This window comes from Apodemus sylvaticus, chromosome 17 (assembly GCF_947179515.1).
Source record: "Apodemus sylvaticus chromosome 17, mApoSyl1.1, whole genome shotgun sequence".
NCBI lineage: Eukaryota > Metazoa > Chordata > Mammalia > Rodentia > Muridae > Apodemus > Apodemus sylvaticus.
The window spans coordinates 68,821,427-68,828,019 of record NC_067488.1 but is presented as its reverse complement, the minus strand read 5'-3'; positions in this window follow the sequence as shown (position 1 = coordinate 68,828,019).

The following is a 6,593-nucleotide window of genomic DNA, read 5'->3' as shown; positions in this document are numbered from 1 at the left end:
GGGTGAGTTCCAGATTTGATACCCAGCTCTAGAGGTGAAGATGAAGAAGAAGAGAAGCATGACTCTAAACCGAGAGCATCCTTAGGCCTATGGCAGGTTGGCAGGGGCCTGGCCACCTTCACTGTGCTTAGCTTCAACACATTTCCAGAGTCTCACAGGAGCCCTGAAGGCAGGACCCTCACAGCCATTTCTTGCTACCCAAGGCAACATCTACATGGCCTCTCGATGGGGGGAACTGGATCAGAGTGGCCAAAATGGGGTCTACTCTACAGTCAGGAAGACCTAAGCACTTCCTCTGGGCTCTCCCTCGGCACGAGATTCCCTACGGAGCTCCGGCTGTGCACCTTTATTTGAAATGTGGGACTACATTTCGGCCTCAGGCCTAAGAAAGGTCTATGGGGTTGGGCAGGCCTTGCCTAGCATTGTCGGCTTCCGAATGTGCATCTTGGGACAACAACTCATTCCAAGGGAGCTTTCCCAGCAGCCCTAGTACCCGGGCCCACTTCTCTCTGCTGTGAGAGAGGCCAGTGCCTCACCCAGACTCATTTTCCCTATCTCTTGATTACGCAGGTTGCCGTCAGAATGGAGTAGCTGATGCCCAGATTAGTTCCCTCTCATTTTCCTTGTACCTCAGGACAGGCAAAAGAATTCATACCCCTATGCTGTGTGTGTGTGTGTGTGTGTGTGTGACACACACACACACACACACACACACACACACAGAGAGAGAGAGAGAGAGAGAGAGAGAGAGAGAGAGAGAAAGAGAGAGAGAGAGGGAGGGAGAGAGAGAGAAGGGAAAATCTCAGTCCTTACCGGACTCTAAGCTAGCATGTTGACAGCTGCTGTATATTTGGCCCTTCACCAGACAGATCTTTTTCACTGGAGGCTCTCAGCACCATGATCTGCTTTTCTGTTGGTTTTGAGACAGTTTTGCAGTGTTGCAAGGCTGCCCTTGAACTCACAACAGTTCTGCCGCTGCCATGGTAAACCTGTACTTAAACATTAGGCCACTGTATTTTTCAGGAAAAGGTAGTCCTTCAGAGGAATGAAGTGACTTCCCCAGGCTTTATTAAGTAAGTGGTTGTGCTGGGTGTGTGCAGTCTCCTGACCATTGGACCATCCAGCCCAATGCTTTGCAAATAAAAGACTCTCCACTGACAGCAATCCCTTTCCCGGACTCTTGCACTTGGGGCACAGGGTGGGGGCTAATCTACGATTCCTGCCCTGCCCCACCCGAAGGCTGGAGCCTGCAGGCAAGCTCTTTCTTTCCACAGCAACTGGAAGAACTGGCCTCCAAGTCTTGCTAGGGGCTGAGAGGGCGAACAAGGGGGCATTGAGCCTATTGGGGCCTCACAATGGCGGCTCTGTCCCTGTTGGTCGGGGGCTGGGCCCATTTCCGATGGGGACAATAGTCAAAAGGCAGTGACGCTGGCAGGGCCTGGAATCCCGGGCGGGATTTTCCAAGGCCTCAAAGCCTACTGTTTGTCCTCTTGGGAGACCCAGGAAACCTGCCTCCCTATTGCCCCCCACCCACGCTGGGCTCAGTGCCTGGGGGCCCTGTCCCCCTCCCCAGTCCTGAGGTGACTGTGCCTTGGGAAGGGTGGGTTCTGAGGTGGGCCCAGCAGCATCTCATGTTCTCATTAGATCTGGGTGGATGAGGGTGCCTCACATCTGGTCCGGCCCACCCAGTCTCCATTGGAGGTCAGCCGTAAGGAGATGAGGAACTTGTCTGTGCTGTTGCTGGGTTGAGCTGACTACAGATCTGCTCTAAACTTACATTTGCTGTTCCATGGGCGTGGCCCCAGGCCTGAGGGGCTTGTAAGGTGGGAGGCCATTTTGTGGTCCTGGGCACAAGAAGCAGATCAAGTTGTATCCTAGACAGTAGTGGCTCTGGATGGCCTCACATGAGAGTGGAGCTAGGGATTCTAGAGAGCTTTAGTGTCAGTGTGAGTGAGCCCGGTCCCTCTCCAACACACGGCTGGCTTCAGAGAGAGAGTGTGAGGTCGACAGGCAAGCCTCCTGCCTGCTTGATTTCCACCTATGTCCGGCTTGGTCTCACTGCCCCATAGCTCAGCTAGCAGCAATTTTTCCCTTCAGAGGAGCCCGTGTTCCCTCCCAGGCTGTCTCGAGCCATGTGCTAAGTGCAGGCTCTCGGGATTCTGCCTATGCCTTTCCCTAGCCCCAAGTTTGGGGTGGGGGGTCTATCTGGTGAAGGCCTTGATGGCTAGCAGGATTTGAAACTTCAGAGCCAGGTGTGTGTGTGGGGGGAACCTCTTTGCTGTCTCTTCTGAGGGCAAGAGGCCCATTCCAGACACCTCAGCTGGATTCCCGCCTGGCCCTGCATTCCAGGGGTCCCGGAACCCTTGGCCTCTCTGCCTTAGGCCTGCCTCCCCTAGACACTTGCCTGCTCATCTTCCTCACCAGTCTGGCTCCCTTCTTGTCTTGTTGGGCCCTGAACCTGGCAGGCTGGGGGGGGGCCACTTGAGGTCTCTTCAAGGTCTGACCCAGACACTGGCAATGTCTTCCTCCACTCTTGACCATAAATCAGGCCCTCTGTAGCTGTGGGGGTTGGAGGTGGCAGCTGAGCCAGTTAGGGGAGGGTGTTGGGGGGGCCTGTCCTCATTGGTACATGCTGTGTTAGCAGGGAGCGGTGCCCAGCTGCAAGCCAGGAGGGCCTGGTGCTGACTGGCCCTGCTCATCCAGCCTGGGTCCCCCCAGGAGAGCAGCCTTGGGGGGTAACCAAGCAGGAAAACTGGATCTTTTCCCAGCGTCTCAAGGAGCTGGAATACCATAAAGATAGATTGTCCCTGTTTAGCATGAAACCAGGGCCAGGGCAACAGTCCCCAAGGAGAGGTATAGACCCTGACCCGAATCCTAGGGTTTCCTCAAAGATGGTCACTAGACTCCTTCCCCAGGAAGATAGATGCAAGCTCTCAAGGAGACAAATGCACAGCATTTTTAGGGAGGAAGGATAATCCCACACCCAAGGGACAGATGCACAGAAATAAAGCCCCACTCACACCCCACTTGGCCAGACATATAGGCCTTTACAATGAACGGACACACAGCAGTTGAAACTCAAGAAAGGCAGACCCGCTGAAGTCCTGAGGTCAGACAGCAGACACAAGCACACAGCCTGACCAAGCTGGCAAGTTTGTCACCATCTCTGCCACCCTCTCCACATGATGTTCCACTTTGTCCTCTGCTCAGCCACTTTGTCTGCCACAGAGGGCGGAGGTGGGGAGTGACCTCTCAGAAAGGGTGGGAGGTGGAGGAATCCTTGCCCTGGATCCCAGTGGACAGATGGCAGAAGGGGACAGCTGGACTCCTTTGCACCCCGTGGCCCAGCTAGAGGGTCAGCAGACAGGGTTCTGGCTATCCTACAAGGCTGGCCACCGTCAGGAGCCCCCAGCCTGACGTCAGTCCCAATCAGAGCTGTTGCTGGGGCTTGAGTCACGCCCTGTGACGCCACTAGGGTCAGCTCTGCAGCAGCTGGAGTGGCCTTCAGGGGCCAGCTTCAGGATTCAACACTCCCCCTGGGTACACCCCAGGATGAGGCGGGGCCATCCGAGGCCACGCTCTTCAGGCAACGCCAGCTGCTTGCTTCCAAGGACTTGGGTTGGTCTTCAAGGTCCCTCCCAAGACCTTTGCAGCATGCACGGCTGATAGCACCCTAGTCAGCAGCCTGGCTGCCGGCTGCCAGGACACAGGACTCTCCTGAGAAGTCTGAGCTTCTGTCCTTGCCTAGCTTGCCAGAGCTCCGCTCAGCAAGCCCTCTCTGCCAGCCCCTTCGTCCGTCCCCTTCTCCTGAAGACTCAGGGGCTCCCTGGCTCCCTGGCCTGCCCCTCACTGCCCGCTGCTTACATTGCTGCCCTGTGTTCTCTGCAGCGGGCTGCCAGTTCTTTTCACGTCTAGTCGCTTCCCACCTTTCTGAGAATGTGACTTGCTACGTCTCTTAACGATGGTGGGTTTCTTGTTTTCTTTTGTTTTGAGACAGGGTCTTTCTTGCCACGTGGTCCAGGCTGGCCTCATACTTACTCCGTAGCCCAGGCTAGCCTGAAATATTTGATCGTCAGGTTCACAAGGCTGGATTATAGGTCTGTACGACCAGGCCTGGCTTTCTCTTTGCTTCTGAGGATGACAGCAGTAGCTGCCCTCCTCACCTGATGTGATTTTTTCCAAGTCACTGATTTTTCTTCTGACTTTCAAAGACCTTATTTTATTTTGCGTGCATGAGTATTTGGCTTGTTTGCACGTCCTGTTGATTGAGAGGACACCAGTAGACAGCTGTGATATGGTGTGCTGAACCAAAGTTGGGTCCTGTGCAAGAACAAGTGCTTTTAACCTCAGAGGCCTATCTACAGCCTTCAGACCCCTGCTTTCTTCTCTCTCTCTCTCTCTCTCCCTCCCTCCCTCCCTCCCTCTTTCTAGACAGGGTTTCTCTGTATAGCCCTGGCTGTTTTGGAATTCACTCTGTAGACCAGGCTGGTGTCGAACTCAGAAATCCGCCTGCCTCTGCCCCCCAAGTGCTGGGATTAAAGGCGTGTGCCACCACCGCCCGGCTCTTTCAGAGCATTTCTTGAGGCTTCTCGGCCAGGTGTGTCTCCCAGCCCATCTCTGTTATAAGCAAGCCTCGCACTCCCAGAGAGCTAGAATTGCTCCTCTGTTCTGTGTTGTTGGGGCTGATGCTGCACACTGAGCAATATTCCCAGAACTATTTTTTCTATGCTTTTACATTTTTCTTTCTTTTTATTTTCTGCATATAATTCTCTTTTTATTTTGCCTGCAAGTATGTATTTGCAGCATCTGCATGTCTGCATGTCTTGTACCCAGTGCCCTTAAGGGCAGAAGAGGCCATTGGATCCCCTGGACCTGGAGTGGTGAGCTGCTGTGTGAGGGCTGAGAATTGAATCCAGGCCTTCTGAAAGAGCAGCCAGTGCTCTTAACCCTTGAGCCATCTCTCCAGCCCCTTTATGGTACTAATTTTGAGACACATTTCTCTCATTGCTCAGGCTGGCCTTGAACACACCCAGTATCTCAGGGTGGCTTTGAGCATTAGAAATTACAGCCAAATTGAGTCCTGACTAAACAACTGTATCTTGATCATTAGAGGTCAGGGTGTAGGATCGGAGAACTCATGCCACACACAACCATTTATTTATTTATTTATTTATTTATTTATTTATTTATTTATTTATGATAAGGCTGGAATAATCAGAGAAGAATGGGACTCAGGGTTTGAGGCACCCTGGAAGGAGTCAGGAAGGACTGAGGAGGCCAGGCTTGGCCAGCATTTGAAGCCAGAGAGGTAAAAGGACTCAGCCTCAGTGGCAAGCAGCAGAGGCTGCACAGGGAGATGGATTGTGGAGCAGGGAGAAGAGAGCTGGAAGGAAGACAGGCTAGAGGCCCGTCCTTCCAGCTTTCAGAGGTGGAGATGGGGGATCAAGAATCACAAGCCATCCAGCTCTCAGAGGGCTGGAGAAAGGCCCTCTCAAAATCACCAGCACACTAGCAACAACAACAACAACAACAACAACAACAAAGGGTGTTGGAGAGATGGCTCAGCAGTTAAGAGCACTAACTGCTCTTCCAAAGGTCCTGAGTTCAATCCCCAGCAACCACATGGTGGCTCACAGCCATCTGTAATGGGATCTGATGCCCTCTTCTGGTGTGTCTGAAGACAACTACAGTATACTCACATACATAAAATAAATCTTTAAAAACAACAATGCCGGGTGGTGATGGTGTATGCTTTTAATCCCAGCACTTGGGAGGCAGAGGCAGGCAGATTTCTGAGTTTGAGGCTAGCCTGGTCTACACAGTGAGTTCCAGGACAGCCAGGGCTACACAGAGAAACCCTGTCTCAAAACAAAACAAAACAAAACAAAAAACCAAAAAACCAAAACCAAAAAGAACAGCAACAACAATGAAGTAGCAACAAAGTGAGTGGAAACACTGGCAGACTGCAGCAAGAGCAGCTGCGTGGCTTGGCAAGTGTCTGTGCTGGGACTCAGAACCAGTGGAATCACGGACACAGACACACACGTGGGATGACATGTTTATTACATGGGTAGTTTACATCATTATAGACACAGCCTAAGATCTGGTGTCAGCAATCCGAGAGCCAGGGTAGCTGAAGGTTTAGGTTGAGTCTGAGTGCTTCAGTCCAGAGACTGCCCTAAAGCAGTAAAGAATGCCCCTCACAGGGGACTGAACCTTCATGTTCTAGCAGAGGTGTGTGTGAGTGGACAGTGCCCACCACTCTGGGAGGACCACTTATTCACTGAGTTTACCACTGTCAGTATTGCTCTCCCAGAAACACTTTCAGTGCATTATCTGACAGGTGTCTGGGGGAGTTCCAGGCAAGTTGGGGGGTGTCACATACACTTAACATTACAGCAAAGTACTGCACACCATTGAGCCTCAGTTTCATTACCTGTAACTGGGGATGCTGAGTAACATTTTATCTCAAGTGAAAGGCACAGTTGTGAGTAAGTCAGCACTGCTCTGCCTTTGAAGTGTTGGCACAACTACCAAGGCTAAATGGTGTCCTCAGTTTAGCGTCAGCAAAGAGCTTGAGACAGAGTGTGGGC